The following is an 18471-nucleotide window of genomic DNA, read 5'->3' on the forward strand; positions in this document are numbered from 1 at the left end:
GATTCAGTGCAATCAATGCAAATTGTGGGCACATGAAAAATGCGCAAATGCGGGCTTGTGTGTCACAATTGCGATTCGGATGGATCTGATTAGATTATTCGTTTTTTTTAAGAATAGATTTTTTTATAATATTAACTTTTTGTAGGCTGATTTGTATATGAAAATATTAAAAATATTCATCAATCTCCTAGTTTCTGTCTTGACCAACCAACCCCAAGGTGTGTACCAACTAACCTCGAATACGGGGTTGCTTGGTACACTTGCATCCTTAAGGAAAAAAATAAATTCTGGAATTAGGATAAGTCCGAACATTACGTAATTTGAAATTTATGTAAATAAGACAATACTAATCAGGAAATTAAACATATTTTCTTACCATCTATCAATAAAAAAATATGGGCGCCTTAATTTGAAAAGTGTACCAACCCCGGTCTCCTCTATCACAAGTGCCTAAAATATATGAGAAGCGTTGAAAATCCTTATTATCGTTTAACGATGACGTACATAGACGAAACTGTGGAAAAGTATTTTACATTTAAGAAAATATTGTTTTAAACAAAGTTAGCAATTTATAATGAAAACATGAGTTGTTTTAACTGAAATAATCATCATGTTAGCGTACCTTGTCTAAAATATTTCTCCTGGAGGCGAGCTCTCATCATCGTCACTATCCACCAGATTAATAATAAGTTGTCCACTGTTTGAAAATAATTGTCCTAGTCTTCTGTACTCATTTTCTACTTTCACTACACAGTTTACTGCTTTTTTTCAGTCGGCACTTGTAATCTCTAATAGTTCATATCGAATTAAATCGACCACTTTCGCGTCAAATTTTGGAAAACTATTTTTCCTCCGAATCCGTTTTTTTACTTGTTTCCAAATAAGTTCGATAGGATTGAATATGCAAAAATAAGGTGGTAACCTCAAAACAGTATGGCGATGTTGTATTGCAGTAGTGTCCAGTATATATTGTTTCTTATAAGTTTTAATACGAAGCACTTCAAGTAACTGTTTCTTATTACAGTTGTCTTCAAAATACATATCATTACCTGAGAAGAAATCTTTTAGTTCCTGTTTTGAAGACGAACTGTTAGGATTTTTTTTAAGAAGCCTTGAGTGGTACTAGTGGTAGCTAGCATTGTCCATAACTATCACACTGCCTTAAACGTCTTATATTGGGAAGTAGTGTATTTTTAAACCACTCTTCGAATATAGTAGAATTCATATTCTGACGATAATCTACACTACATTTTTCTACTTTTTTTCCGCAAAGCATTAACCCATTTGGCACCCAACCATTTGCAGATCCACAGTGCACAATAGTCATTCGAGAACCTTTATTCGGAGGTATTCCTTTCAACTGGCACCTAAGTGAACCATCAGTCCAACCCTTACTAGCGGTATCATGCGTGTCATACAATGTCTAGTCTAAATAATATATAGTCCGCTGTTGGTCTCGATATTCTTGAATTTTTTTTAAATAATCTAGACGCCAGGGGTAGAATACGGAATTCCTGTTAGAAAGGCGGCTTTTCTTATAATACTGCCTTTACAACTATTTTCAGGATCATTTTGAAAATTTTTGTAAACTTACAAATTCTCTTAGATTGTTCATTCAAAACATTGTTCCTTTTCTTTGGAAGTCTCAAACACTATTGTGGTGAATTAAACAAACAATGAATTATTACGACAATTAATAATAATTAAATTAACACCAACTATATTTCCTTCGATAGCCCTAGCGAGATGAATGAACTTTTACTCATAGGTGCAAATAATTATCAAAATTTAAATGGTTGCAATAAACAATCAAAAACAATTTATAGTTTCAGGTAAAACTAGGTGAAAACTTACCGCTTAGTCTAATTACCATGGTTTGCACTACTTTATGAAAACAACGAACAAAACGAATTCAATATTAGTGCATTGGTTCACTGTCGGGTTGCGTCTTTCCCTCTTAACGATTTACGCTCTTGTGAGTTAAGCGAGATGAATTCCCCGAGCGGTACTATAGAGATCGTAGGAATACAGGGAGGACAAATGTATTGATTAGTTTACACAACCATATTTGAATTTAAACATTCTCCCCCCTTTAAAGGCCATAAGGGCTTTAAAAGCAAAATGAATTCTAAATACTATCATTACTTAAACAACAGTAACAAGAAACAATAATTAATACAAACTATACAAAATGAGCCTTGGCCTCCTTTATCTTTTGCCTCCACCCTTCTGTGTGTGGCTGCTCTTCTCCATAAACGGACTCCTAAAAGTGCTTGTGCGTCGCTGCTTACTGTGTCTTCCCAGCGCTTTCTTGGCTTTCCAACTGGTCTCTTTCCCTGCATTCTGGCGTTCAGTGCTCGTTTTGGTAGCCTATCCTCTCCCATTCGTATCACATACACCGTCTCTACCCTCATGAAATTCAACAAGACGCGCGAGAGGCCACTTACACGGAGCCAAATTATCCTCCTTTAAAACAACTAAGGCACCGATTTTGGGTACAAAGCCAGAATCTAACCATTTGGACTTTTGTTGCAAGGTGTGCAGATATTCCTTTCGCCATCGAGCCCAAAAATTTATAAAATATAAAATTCTTCTATAAAAATATACATTACTTATATTTATTACTAATTTGGCCACCCACTCTGTGGTGTGAATCTGTGGCGCACCCAGGGGGGGGTTTGGTAAAGTAAAGTAAAGTAAAGTAAAAAATATATAAAGAATAGTAGGAAAATGTAACTTGTCTTTCACACACAATACAAAAAATCCAAAACGCCAATTGAATAATTAAATTACCACTTTAAATATTGTTGAGTACAGCTGGCAGAAATCTACCTGAAACGGAATACTCCAGAAACCGGTCGGACGATGACCCGGATTTACCTTCTAGTATAACCAGAGGGATTCTCCTGAATTCTGGACCGGTTGTATTTTTATATATAATAACGGAGTTTTCATTGAAGGGAACAGTTAATTTTGACGACCCGCGCCCGCGATTTAATTGTATCGTTCGTATAGATAAATTATGTATTATTAGTGGTTTAATAAATTGATATAAATTATCGCGCTTTTTAATAAATTAAAATAAGAACAATATAATAAATTGGTAAAGAATTAATAAATAAAATGGAATAAATTATAAATTAATTAAAATAAAACAGTGGTGTGCAGAAGTGAAATCAAAGTAAATTAGACTTAATCATAACAAGCGTTGTTCCGAAGTGAATATTTTTAAATTGTGAAAATGGCTACGATTTATGAGCTCACAGTGACGAATTTAAAAAGACATCTCGAGGATAGAGAATTAGCTTCTACCGGAAAAAAGGCTGAGTTAGTCCAACGACTAAAGAACGCTTTGGAGGAAGATGGGTTTAATCCAGAAACGTATATATTTGAAGATAAACATGATGCTTCATCTCGTCGATTTTGAAATTAGAGAACAAAGTTTCTGACGATATTTCGAAAGTTTCTTCTGATGTAGCCAAAGTTTCTGGTGACATCGCATCATTAGAGAACAAAGTTTCTGGTGACATCGCATCATTGGAGAACAAAGTTTCTAACGAGATTTCTTCTCTGGAAAGCAAAGTTTCTGCTAACATCTCTTCGGAAATATCTAAAGTCACTTCTGAGATGTCTGCCCTGGACGATAGAATGTCTTCGTTCAAAAATCAAGTTGCTGCCGAAATGTTGGCCTTCGAAGAAAAGATGAAAGAGATGGAAAGGAAGATGGAGGAAACAGGGACAGCAGAGAGAGGTAACAATCCGATTACAATAGAGACAAAAGAAGACGAGACGAAATGTAAGTTGGAGACACGGCCGAAATTTGAAGGAAGTGGAGGTTCTGTTCATGTTAAAGTCCCAACTTTCGACGGAAAATCATCATGGAACAACTACATGAAACAGTTCGAATCAGCCGCAAGAGCGAATGGATGGTCTGAAAAAGAAAAGGCTGTAAACCTGACTATCGCTCATCGAAAAGATGCCTTAGATGTGCTTCAAACCATAGCCGTAGAGGAGATCGATGATTTCGAACAACTCAAGAAGAGGTTAAATATGCGATATGGCCACGAACATTTGGAGCATGTATATCAGTCGCAGCTTAAAAATCGTAGACAGAAGAAAGATGAGGCTCTTCAAGAATATGAGGTAGATATTGCCAGATTAGTACGATATGCTTATCCAACAGCTCCCGAAGACATGATGGAAAAATTGGCCGTTCAGACGTTTATTGATGGTCTTCGTGATCATGAAATGCAGAGAACACTGCGATTAGCTCGTCACAAAACGCTGGTTGATGTCATATCCGCCGCCCTCGAATACGAGTCAGCTACGCAGGCCTCTGGCGGGCACAGTAAAGTTAGAACTGTAAAAGAGGAAGGAGATGAAGATAAACTTGACCAGCTTGTTAATATGATGAAAAGCATGGCATACAAGAAAACGAAGACCATCAGATGCTGGAATTGTGGCGAAATAGGACACGTACGAAGCTCCTGTAAGCACCCTAGGTACGAAGCAAAACAAGAAACTCACCATCAGGAAAACTAGAACGGGTCAGCCTTAGGGGGGCAGCCTCGACCCAGAACTTTTCCAAAGACCCTCTCATACTAATAGCTTCTTTGAAATGTCGTGAAGATAGTGTATATGTAGATGGAGACATAAATGGTAAAAAGCATACGTTGTTGGTGGATACCGGAGCGACCAGAACCATTATACGCCCGACAGTTATAAACAGCCGTAAGAAACTGTTACCAACGAAGTTGCGACTTCGGACCGCTACAGGTGAAAATGCCAACATTCATGGAGAAATCCAGGTACAATTGGGAATTGGGGCAGAAAAGTTTGTCCATACTGTTATAGTTGCTGACATCGAAGAGGATGTTATATTAGGAATGGACGTAATGAATATGCATGGATTCCAATTGGATTTTAAGAATAAGGTAATCAAAGTTGGCAACGAGGAGGTATTTCTTCATCCACATAATGACAACACCGTGCAAGCAGCCATTACAGAAGATACAGTCGTGCCTGCGAGAAGCGAAACGATCATAGTAGCGCGGCTACAGGGAATTGTGGACGAAGGGAGACCTGTTATGATGGAGCCTTGGAACCACGACGATGAGGTTGGCCGTGGAATCATAATTGGAAAGGAATTGGTGACTTCTGCTAAGGAAATTCCTGTGAGACTTATCAATGTCAACGACTACCCAGTGACCATAAAGAAAGAGACAAAAGTAGGAACTTGTGTACCTGTGACATCCATAATCCGTCAGGCGACAACATCTTATAATTCCAACGACAAATTCGACCAAATGGTTCCAGTTGCAGGACAGTCTCTGAATCAGATTAAGAAAAGGAAATTAAGGGAATTTCTTCGGCAGTATCGTGATATTTTCGTACCGAAAGGAGGAAAGACGGGAAGAACTACCGTTGTTAAGCATAAAATTGATACTGGTAATGCTAAGCCAATTCGTCAAACAGCTCGACGATTACCACAGGCGAAAAGAGAGGAAGCTGAAACGATTGTTAAGGAAATGAAGAAAGACGGGGTGATATAACCTTCTACGAGCCCATGGGTCTCTCCGGTGGTCCTGGTTAAGAAAAAAGACGGAACGACGAGGTTCTGTGTGGATTACCGTTTGCTGAACAACGTTACCAAGAAAGATAGTTATCCTCTGCCTCGGATCGATGACACATTGGACACATTGGCTGGAAGTAAATTGTTTTCTACTTTGGATTTTAAGTCTGGATACTGGCAGGTAGAAATGGACCAAGTAGATAAAGAAAAGACAGCCTTCACCACAGGATCTGGATTGTGGCAGTTCAACGTTATGCCATTTGGACTCTGTTATGCTCCTGCGACATTTGAGAGGCTTATGGAAAATGTGTTGAGAGGGTTATCTTGGAAAACATGCCTGGTTTATTTAGATGACATAATCGTCTTGGGGGAGACATTCGAAGAACATTTGAAGAATTTAGAAAACGTTTTTAATCGACTTAAAGCTGCCCAATTGATGTTAAACCCCAAGAAGTGCCAGCTATTTCAAGGTAAAGTCAATTATCTGGGTCATATAGTCAGTAAAGAAGGAGTGGCCGTGGATAAGGGAAAAATCGATTCCATTAAGGAATGGCCAAAACCAACTGACAAACACCAAGTGAGAAGTTTTCATGGACTATGTACTTACTACCGAAGGTTTATTAAGAATAATTGATGGATTCGACCGTTACTTGATGGAAATTCATTTTATGTAACAATAAAACACTGAAAACTTTGTTTTCAAAACTTCCACAAAATTTATTTTAAATTCTTATCACTACAGCTGTTTCGGCTAATTGCCTTTCTCAAGTGATCTGTTTCTGGCATGAGTTTATATATAGTCTCTAATGAAATAGGTTGAGGAGGGGAGAACTGTTTGTTTCAAGCTGGTCATTCAGAATTATATCTGTGTTTTTTAATTTGTTGATTTCCATAGATTCTAACAAAGATAGCTTAAGGCCTTTATCTTGAATGTGTAGAATTTTAAATTCGTCATTAAAAGAATGATTATGATCTAGAAGGTGAAGTGCGTATGTAGAATCTGTTTTTCTATTATTGAAAGCCCTTTTATGTTCTGCTATTCGTTTATTAAAATTTTACCTGTTTGACCAATGTAAGTTTTTGGGCAGTCGCCACAGTTAAGTTTGTACACACCACTGTGTAAGTGTTTTTTATGTTGGCTCTTGTTGTTTTTAATATATTTGCCTAGGTTGTTATTTGTTCTGAAAGCTGGTGTTATTCCTTTCTTTTTTATGTGTTTGGCTATTTTTGTTGATATTTTGCCTGTATATATAATCGAGCAGAAGCTACTGGGTTTTTTCTCTGGTGGTGGAAATACTAAGTTTTAAATAATCAAAACATTGAAACGTTACACAAAGATCCAACAGAAAAGTATCAAAAACAAATTAAGCTAGCGTTAGAAAATTCAAAATCAATAGTAAATCCAAGAGAACAGAAATACCTCAGTATCATGAACCCACAGCCTCCTAAATTATACTCTTTCATTAAACTACACAAACCGGATCACCCAATAAGACCTGTAGTGTCTTTTTATACAGCTCCGTCATATAAATTTTCAAAAAAACTGTTAGAGATTATTTTAGAACACACTAAATTTTCACCTAAATTAACCATAAAAAATACAATAGAACTAGTTAATAAAATACAACATTTTCAGTTACCTAACAACTCCCAATTAATTTCATTTGACGTAAAAAATCTTTTTCCTAGTATTCCTCCTACAGAAACTTTTATTCTAGTAAAAACCTTTTAGACCTAAATAGTACAAATCCAATCATTACATCTGAAATTTTACATCTTCTTGAAGTTTGCATAAACCAGGACTACTTTGAATTTAATAATGAATTATATACAAATAACAGTACAGGATTTATAATGGGCAATCCTCTAAGCCCATTGCTATCAGATATTTTTATGGATCATCTAGAGACAAAGATTTTAAAACATCCCATATTCAAACAGTTTTTATATTGGTGGAGATACGTAGATGACTTACTGGTATATTTCACAGGAACTAACAGGCAACTCGACCAATTTTTATCGTATATTAATTCTCTTCATAGTCATATTGAATTTACAATAGAAACAGAACAAAATCAATCCATAAATTTTTTAGATTTAAAAATTACCAGACTTAAAAACAAACATGACTTCTCCATATTTCATAAACCTACCCATACTGACACGACTATTCACAATTCATCATCCCATCCCACACAACATAAACTGGCAGCCTATCATAGTATGTTATATAGATTAACAGCAATTCCTATGTCAAAATACAATTTTGAGACAGAATTAAATATCATTAAGCAAATAGCAGTAAACAATGGATACAACGAACAAACAATTAATAAAATGTTAAATCAAAAACTACACAAGAAAGCCCTGAACTTAGTATTTCCACCACCAGAGAAAAAACCCAGTACCTTCTGCTCGATTACACATACAGGCAAAATATCAACAAAAATAGCCAAACACATAAAAAAGAAAGGAATAACACCAGCTTTCAGAACAAATAACAACCTAGGCAAATATATTAAAAACAACAAGAGCCAACATAAAAAACACTTACACAGTGGTGTGTACAAACTTAAATGTGGCGACTGCCCAAAAACTTACATTGGTCAAACAGGTAGAAATTTTAATAAACGAATAGCAGAACATAAAAGGGCTTTCAATAATAGAAAAACAGATTCTATATACGCACTTCACCTTCTAGATCATAATCATTCTTTTAATGACGAATTTAAAATTCTACACATTCAAGATAAAGGCCTTAAGCTATCTTTGTTAGAATCTATGGAAATCAACAAATTAAAAAACACAGATATAATTCTGAATGACCAGCTTGAGACAAACAGTTCTCCCCTCCTCAACCTATTTCATTAGAGACTATAAAGTGTAAACCCATGCTAGAAACATATCACTTGAGAAAGGCAATTAGCCGAAACAGCTGTAGTGATAAGAATTTAAAATAAATTTTGTGGAAGTTTTGAAAACAAAGTTTTCAGTGTTTTATTGTTTATTAAGAAGTTTGCAGATATCGCTAAGCCATTAACGCGACTTACGGAGGAAGCAAGAGATTACCGCTGGGATACAGACTGCCAAAATGCCTTCGAGACCTTTAAAAAGCATTTAATAACAGCACCAATTTTAGGGTATCCACTGCCAGAAGTAGAGTTCATCTTAGATACAGATGCAAGTAATGTGGGAATTGGAGGAGTGCTGTCTCAGATTCAAGGAGGACAGGAACGAGTCCTCGGATATTTTAGTAAAGTTCTTTCAAAACCTGAGCGGAATTATTGTGTCACGAGAAGAGAACTTCTAGCAGTAGTGAAATCAGTAGAGCACTTTTATCAATACCTTTACGGAAGAAAGTTTTTAATCCGAACCGACCATGCCGCCCTTAAGTGGTTGATGCAGTTTAAGAATCCAGAGGGTCAGATAGCCAGATGGATCGAACTTCTCCAAGAATACGATTTCAAGATTGAGCACCGGGCCGGAGTTAGCCACAGAAACGCTGATTCTCTTTCCAGGAGGCCATGCCCAGCAGAGTGTTCCCACTGCAACAAAACGGAATCCAAGGAAGCAGCAGTGCTAAGAACAACGATGGTCAACGACGACTGGACGCCTACTAAGATCAGAGAAGAACAAGAAAGAGATCCAGTTATACAGAAAATTCGAAAATGGAAAGAGCGTCGACCACCTTGGCAAGAAATATCAAACCTATGCTCAGTAGTTAAGACGTATTGGGCCCAGTGGGACTCATTTATCATGGAAGATGGCTTGCTCAAACGAGTCCTGGAAGATGATGACGGTTCAGAGAAGAGAAGACTGTTGGTGATCCCAAAGAGCAGAATAGCCGAAGTACTTCGTCAGTTACACGACAGTCCATCAGGAGGGCATTTTGGTGTAAAGAAAACCCTTCAGCGAATTCGGGAACGGTTTTATTGGATGAACAGTTCCGACGACGTAAAAGACTGGTGTAAGAAATGTACTATTTGTGCTACGAGTAACGGGCCTTACCGAAAAATAAAGCTCATATGAGACAATATAATGTTGGAAGCCCGTTTGAAAGAATAGCTTTGGATATCGCTGGGCCATTTCCTTCTTCTTCTTCTTCCTTTACCCTATCCGTTTCGGACGTTGGCTATTAACAAGGCTATTTTGACTTTGTTTACGGCACCTCTGAACAGTTCGGTTGATGTTCGGGCCATTTCCAGAAAGTAAAAATGGAGGCAAGTACATGTTGTAGTAATGGATTACTTCACTAAGTGCACTTTTACGCACTTCCAGACCAGAAGGCCGCCACCGTTGCAGATAAGTTAATCCAAAAATATATCAGCCGATTTGGAGTGCCTTTGGAGATCCATAGTGACCAAGGCAGGAACTTCGAAAGCGATCTATTCCAAGGAATATGCGATAGACTAGGCACGAAGAAAACAAGAACTACCGCGTATCATCCGCAATCGGATGGTATGGTAGAACGAATGAATAGGACAGTTGGCAAGTATTTGACAAAGATGGTGTCCGATCATCAGCGAGACTGGGACCAATACCTTCCGTTCTTCACAATGGCCTACAGATCTGCTGTTAACGAATCAACAGGCCAGACACCAGCCAGAGTCCTATTCGGACGCGAAATGCGACTACCTTGTGATCTATAGTTTGGGTGTCGACCTGGGAAGATGTAGCAGGTGAAGATTTTGTGATCGAATTACGAAGAAGAATGGACAATGTACACGAGTTGATCCGTTCCCACCTCCAGATCGCTAGTGACAGAATGAAGAAACGGTACGATACGCAAGCCGAAAAGGGATGTTTTAAGAAGAACGACAAAGTCTGGCTCTATAACCCCAAAAAGCGAAAAGGTTGTTCTCCCAAGTTACAGCAGTTTTGGGAAGGTCCATAGCTCATTATGGAGAAGATCAACGATGTCATCTACCGAATAAGCAAGATTCCGAGGGGAAAGCCGATGATAGTACACCATAACCGGCTGAAGTCTTTCGAAGGTGACCACGGCGTAGATGAAGAAGTGAAAGTAAACCAAGTCCAAGATGTGTCTGACCTCACGTTTGAGGAATTCATGGGTGCCTATGGAGGTACCGGTAAAGCAAGACATGGTGTTACCACTGAAGAAACGGAAGATCTACTCGCTCTCCCCGATGACTACTCGCTGGCCCTTACCATCCCGGCCAGTATCAAAGACGCACCAGGATTGGCATCCGTCTTTCGAAGGAAGTTTGGTCGAGTTGCAGAACTTCAATGCCAAGTGCCAGCTCCCGGGAATGCCTTGAAACTCCTAGATGCATCACGTTACCTTTTCTACCTGGTAACAAAAGACACTGCCTACCGAGATGTATGGAAGCCTTACTTCAATTGAGAGAGCACGTACTAGAGTCCGACGTACAAAAGTTAGCCATGCCAAAGTTGGAGTGCCGTCAATTAGATTGGAGGGTTATCCGAAATATGGTGGAGGAGATCTTTAAAGACACCAAAGTCCAGGTGTTAGTCTGTTGCAATCCGCATAGTTACTGGTGCGGAGAGAAAACCGTCCCTTGTCATTTTTATACAACTGGAAGGTGTAAAAGAGGGTCTAGTTGCCGATACCAGCATACCGTTCCAGTTCCAGTCCCGACAAGGTTCCAGGAGGAACCATCTTTTAAGAGGGGGGCAATGTTACGTAAAAATATGAGCAATATTAAAAACCTGTAAACATCTTGTTTATTCATGTTGTAGATTTTACGAGACCCTTCGATCAGCTGGGAGAAATCTACCTGAAACAGAAGCTTCCAGAAACCGGTCGGACGATGACCCGGATTCACCTTCTAGTATAAGCAGAGGGATTCTCCTGAATTCTGGACCGGTTGTATTTTTATATATAATAACGGAGCTTTCATTGAAGGGAACAGTTAATTTTGAAGACCCGCGCCCGCGATTTAATTGTATCGTTCGTATAGATAAATTATGTATTATTAGTGGTTTAATAAATTGATATAAATTATTGTGCTTTTTAATAAATTAAAATAAGAACAATATAATAAATTAGTAAAGAATTAATAAATAAAATAGAATAAATTATAAATTAATTAAAATGTAACAATATGTAGAACACAATAATTATTGTATAAATACACAATAATAATACACAATAATTAATATTATTTTCATTACATTTAGATGTAGATACCTAATATTAGGCTTATGACAAAAGTAGACAGAACGAGTCTGTTGCGAGTAGCATGCGCCTTGTGGACTGTCACGTATTGTGTTCTTCTGCATGTGTTAGCATTAGAAAAGAGACATCTCTATGAGAGAAGAGAGCATTTGACAACAGCTATAAAAAAAAGAAGAAAGAGAAAGATCAATGGAAAGATGGCAAGAAGAGTGGAACAACAAAGAAGATGTTGCCCAGTGGACCAAGATGCTGATCCCGAGCCTAAGGGACTGGGTAGATTGTCAGTTTTAGGACGTATCTTCATAGGTTCAGAAAGGCAGATACATATAAATGTCTATACTGCGAATATTCCGACATTGTTACTCACACCATGCTGGAGTGTAATAGATGTACAGTGGATAGACACATAATGATATGAACAAATAAGTATAAACCCTGTGACTGTAAGAGAGATGATCGTGAATACGACGGGAAGTACGGAGGGATGGAATAGTGTTCAACGGGAACAGCAACCGGGTCAACGACAGAGATAAGATCTAATTACTATTTTAATAGGATTAAGCCGCAATTGAAGGTTAAAATAAGTTTATTGACGTTTAAATTTTTGATCTTTGATCTTACACTGATAACTTGTTTATACTCCAACAATTAATAGAAAAAAGAATAGCGGTTGGTACATCTAGCCTTCATCGTCCTAGAAAAGGCGTATGATACAGTTCCAAGACTTAAATTGTGGCAAGCTCTATACAACAACTCGATATTAGTCCATACCTCTTAGGAATAATCACAGAAGTATACAGGGATAACGCTTCTTCTTCTTTAAGTTCCATCTTCTATCGAAGGTTGGAAATCATCATGGCTATGCGGACTCTGTTGACTGCCGCTCTAAAAAGTTCTGCACTACTGCATTCAAACCATTCTCTTAAGTTCTTAAGTCAGGATATTCTTCGTCTTTCCACATTTCGCTTTCCTCGGATTTTGCCTTGCATAATAAGTTGTAATAAAGCGTATTTTTGCCCTCTCATCACATGTCCTAAGTACTCAAGTTTTCCTCTTTTGATAGTTAATATTATTTCCGCCTCATTTCCTATCCTTCTAGTTACTTCCACGTTTGACATTCTTTGAATCCATGATATTCGTAGGATTCTTCTGTAACACCAAAATTCAAAGACGGCCAACTTATTCAGATGGACTTGTTTTAGTGTCTACGCTTCCAAGCCATAAAGAAGAGTGAGAACACGTAACATCGAAGCCTTCTCAAGCGTAGTTCTAACCTTATATCCCAACAAACAAACTTTTTAAGTTTAATGAATGATGCACGTGCTATTTCATTGCGTGTCCTAATTTCTTTAGTTTGATCTACATCTGATGTTATCCATGTTCCTAAGTATTTATAGTTATTAACACTCTTAATTGCAGTATCTTCAATAGTCAATTGGATATTTGCATGTGCAGATTTAGTCATGATCATGCATTTAGTTTTCTTTAAATTTATCTTCAAGTCGTACTCATGACAGCGTTCATTAAGGCGTTGCATTACGTTCTGTAAATCATTGTTGATATCCGTCATTATTACTGTATCGTCTGCAAAACGTAAGTATGCACGCAACTGGTGGACTCCTCTCTGTATTTTGATATTTTGGGTGTACTGGTTGTCAACTCTGACCTTGGCAGTTTGATTCCAATATAACTTAGATATAATTTTCATATCACGACTGTCAATATTTTTGCTTTTTAATATATCTACAAGCTTTTTATGTTGAACCTTATCAAATGCCTTTTCAAAGTCTACAAAACATAAGTACATGTCCTGATTCATGTCCATGCATCGCTGAGCCAGCACATTCAAGTCGACCAAAGCATCTCTTGTAGTCATACCATTTCTAAAGCCAAATTGTGTGTCACTAATTTCATATTCAAGAGTTTTAACAATTCTGCTGTGAATTATTTTCAAAAATGTTTTAAGTGTGGGACTCATTAAAGCTATTGTTCTGTGATCTGAGCAAGTTGTTGCACTTGGCTTTTTGGGAATTGCTACAAAGGTCGATTGCAGCCATTGTCTGGGGATAACACTACTTACCTAAAACTCGGAAATAGACTATCAGAGCCAATAAAAGTAACTAAAGGACTAAAACAAGAATGCACTATGTGACCCTTACTGTTTAATTTATATATTGAGGCAGCCCTCCAAAATTGGAAAAACCACTGCCAGGGAATGGGAATCACCATAGGAAATGACGTACTGTTCTCCCTGAACTTTGCGGATGACCAAGTCGTCCTAGCTCAAGATTCTTATGATCTAGAATTTATGATAAAGCGTCTATACAAAGAATATGTAAAATGGGGGCTACAAGTCAGCATGAAGAAAACATAATATTTAGTTATCAATTCAGATGCAAGGTTTGAAGTGTTGATAGACGAGGACGTGGAAATCAAACAAGTGGAAAAATTTAAATATTTAGGTGCACTCATTGCTAAGAACAGCTTTGGAGAAACCGAAATTAAACACCGAATTAATCAGGGACGTAAAATTGTAGGATGTCTGAACTCCTTATAGTGGGATCGCAACATTTCCAAAAGGAACAAAAGAAGAATAGGACAAACCATGGTTGAATCCGTTCTTTGATATGGCTCTGAAGTATGAACAATTAATGCAGACCTGAAGAGAAGATTGTTGGCACTTGAAATGGATTATTTGAGAAGAAGTGCTAGAACACCAAGGCAGGAAAGGAAGACCAATGAATCTATAAGAAATAACATGAATGCTACAGAAACGGTCATTGACAGAATAGAAAGAAGAAGTTCAAAATAGTTTGGACACATTGAGAATGCCTGACGAATGTTGGCCTCAAAAACTTTACAAATGGAAGTCCCCTGAAAGAAGAAAAAGAGGTAGACCACGACACTCATGGAATGAAGGAATTAGAAGAGCGATGGAATCGGGAGGTTTGGAGGAGGAGCATGCCTTGGACCGGGAGGATTGGTGGAGGAGAACAGGAATACGGTGATAACCGTCTCCAAAATGTATTTTATTTACAAGTTGGATTAATGTCAAACGTTTTTTACACTTTAATTGTGGCTTATTCACAATAAAATAGTAATTACCTTAAAATGCCACAAGAAAATAGCTTCAGAACGATAGATAAGATCTAGATAAGAGAAGGGAGTGTTCCACAAATGTCATCAGCCTTACAGCGGCCACCCCACTTTCGGAGTACGGTACGTGCGACAGTCAACTGCGCACAACTAAGAGAGGGTGGTTTTAGTTGGTAGGCAGAATATATTATAAGGTACCTGAATCTTTGGCACTGCTATCTTTAGTACTTTAAATTAAACTAAAACCCAAATGTTAGGGATTCAAAATGGAGATAGCATAAAAAAATTCAAAACCCATCACCTCTCAGACAAATTCTGGGTGCGCCACTGGTGTAAATGCAGTTAAATTCTATGTTTAACAAGTAGATTTTAAATAGTGTGCGCACAACCAAATAATGTTTGTCAGTAATTTGTAGTTTTGTAATAGAAATATGTGGTACGTTTTTTATTTTATAAAGAAACCTATTAACAGGCGAGAATACGCATACTGTCGAGTAAATACTTAACGTTTATTTTAAAAATCCCATAATCAACGTATCGTCCTTCGGACTGAGGGCTGGTGAACACAATTAAAATTTAATGACTTATTTGTCTGAGAATGTAGGAGTATCGAATATCATATAAGAATATATAAAATTGCGTAGATATAGTATTTTTAATATAAAAATGCGTGCACGTCACAATTTATATAAAGTGACGTCACTTATATTTAAAATTTCCAGAACGTCAACCTTAGAGTTCAAATTTTCCTAACACAGCTAATAATACGAAACCCATACCGAACTGCTCGATCTTTCATAGGCGTCAACATGGTGTAATAATAAGAAAAATGTAATCATCATTATATTGGGAATTTTAGAATTATATTGATTAAATAACCAAACACATTTGTTATTATTAATAATATAAATTTTATGAAATAACTCTAAGTCTAATATTCCACAAAATAATAATTTTAATTAAATATATTAGACAATTCTACGCAACTGATATGGGAATACTTCAAATTTTTTGACAGTTCAGCGTGTGGCAATATTGTTTAAAGTGTTGCCGCTTTTTTAGAGTAAGAGTTTTGTTTACGTTTTGATTTCTTACACAATTTGATCATAATATATTATATATTAATAAATTGTATTTATAAATACATATTAAATTTAGATTAATAGGTTTAAAAACTAATTATTGTTGTGTATTGTGATTGTGCTATGCCACAACAACTAAATAGTCTGTAGAAAGCTGATAAGCTTTCATATAAGATAGCTTATTTCGAACAAGAAATAATGGCGGGACGTTTTTACTTTTAATGCTCTAAATAGAGGTAAGTTTAAAATTTAGAATATATAATTTTGTATTAAAATGTTTTCTTATGTATTTTAGTGTGTTGCAGTAGTCTTAAAACTAAGTGTATTTACTGTTATATAATAGTTTGACAAATAGTTGACATTTTAAAAATTCCTCACTTACTAACTATTCTGATGTTTTGGCAACGCTGTGGGGTTCTGACGTCGTAAATCTTGAATGACGTGCACGCATTTTTATTTGAAAAATACTATAGTTAGAAAAAGAGGTTTAATTCTTTGTAAGTAGGTATATTTAAAAACCCTTAGAAGGGCTACATTAAAATAACAAACGTTTTCGGAATAATAATTTCATCATCAGGTTAAAAGCAGGTTAACATGCCTGAACCACCAAAATATTAGGGTAAAACCATTCACAAAAGTTAAAGTAGCCAAAAATGTACATATTGTTGTTAAAAATGAAAGATGTTTAAGATTTTATTAGATTTAACTTCAGGCAACATATAACCATGCCTCACGTGAGTACCAGCGTCGGGAGGGTAGACCTCTTCAAACGCTGAAAATCATTTTATTCATATATTATATGAATAAAATCTTAAATATCCTTCATTTTTAACAACAATATGTACATTTTTGGCTACTTTAACTTTTGTAAAGGGTTTTACCCTAATATTTTGGTGGCTCAGGCATGTTAACCTGCTTTTAACATGATGATGGAATTATTATTCCGAAAACGTTTGTTATTTTAATGTAGCCCTTCTAAGGGGTAAATATACCTACTTACAAAGAATTAAACCTCTTTTTTGTGATACATGGTATACAGCCAGCTGCAGGAATTTATTTTCCTTGTGGATTTTACTATAGTTAGAGTTTAGGCGAGTCGAATTTGTACCACCGAGGGAAACTGAATTCAATTAAACTCTTAAAGTCACATTTGTGTATTTTAATACAAAAGTAATTTTTTTGTAATAGAAATTTAATTTGTATTTTTTCGAGCCAGGAGTCTCATACGAAAATTAATCGTAGGACATTCCTAACGTAATATTTGGCGACCGTGACAGGACTTATATACGGGTGTACTTGAAAGTTAGTTATTTTCGCTTATTTTAGTGCAAACTAAAACTTCGTTTTTGCTGTGAGACTCGGCCAAAGTTAACCTTTTTAAGCGAAAAATTGAATCGGATAAAAAACGCAGAACGGTTCTTCGTAGTGCATTTACGAAAGTTGCTACTATTTTGGACAGTTTGTTAGCTGAATCGGTGGACACTCGACCCTGGCAGAAAATTAGCGTACAGTAGGAACTTTTACATGTAAAGTACAATGAGCTCTGTGAAGTGGAAAGTGCGGTACTTGAAAGTATATTGGAAGAAGCTTCCGAAGAAGAGTTAATCAGTGAGATGGAGGCAAAAGATAAATATAGTGCAAGGTACTTTGAACTTAAGTACAAATATGATGACAGACCAGATTCAGTAAGTTCAGAGTCATCAAGTATAAAAGATAAGCGCAAATTTAAATTACCTCCAATCGAGTTCAATATTTTTAATAGAGACTTGAAAGATTGGCTTCCTTTTTAGTCACAGTTCAAAGTAGTGCATGACGATCCATCAATTGATTTGACTGATAAGATAGTTTATTTGAGACAAGCCACAGTAGAGTCTAGTAAGGCCAGACGATTAGTGGAGAGTTTTCCTGCAGTAACAGACAATTACTCAAAAATTATTCAGAGTTTGCAGTCTAGGTTTGGCAGAGAGGATCTCCAGATTGAAATTTACATTAGAGAGCTCTTAAAGTTAATTTTGAGTCGAGTTTCTAGTAGTTCTTGTAATATTTCTGCTCTTTATGATATGATTGAAAGTCAACTTCGTTCAATTGAGACCTTAGGCATAACTGTTGACAAGTAAAAGGCGATATTATATCCTCTTATTGAGTCATGTTTGCCACAAGATATGATTCGACTATGGCATAGATCTTCACAGTTTTTAAGGCCTTATGTTTTTGTGTCCGTGTTTTTACAGAGTGAAGTTCAAAATGAACAAAAATTGATTTAGCAACGGAAGGTTTTGGTTTACCGACTGAAAATAAATATAAATTCAATAGCCTTGTTGCCAAGAAAAACGTAAAATTACCTAAGCAAGGAACTGATCAGCCCTTAGCAATCGTTGCTGGGTTAGTAAATTATGAGGTTTACAGGTGTGTATTTTGTGAAGGGCAGCATGACAGTACAAATTATTTTAAAGCACAAAAATTTACTATGGAGCAGAAACGTCGAACATTGTCAGAAAAGAAAGCCTGTTTTCGATGTCCGAAAGTAGGACATTCTTCTAAAAAGTGTAGAGGACTTTTGA

Source organism: Diabrotica undecimpunctata, chromosome 8 (genome assembly GCF_040954645.1).
Source record: "Diabrotica undecimpunctata isolate CICGRU chromosome 8, icDiaUnde3, whole genome shotgun sequence".
NCBI classification, from domain to species: Eukaryota; Metazoa; Arthropoda; class Insecta; order Coleoptera; family Chrysomelidae; genus Diabrotica; species Diabrotica undecimpunctata.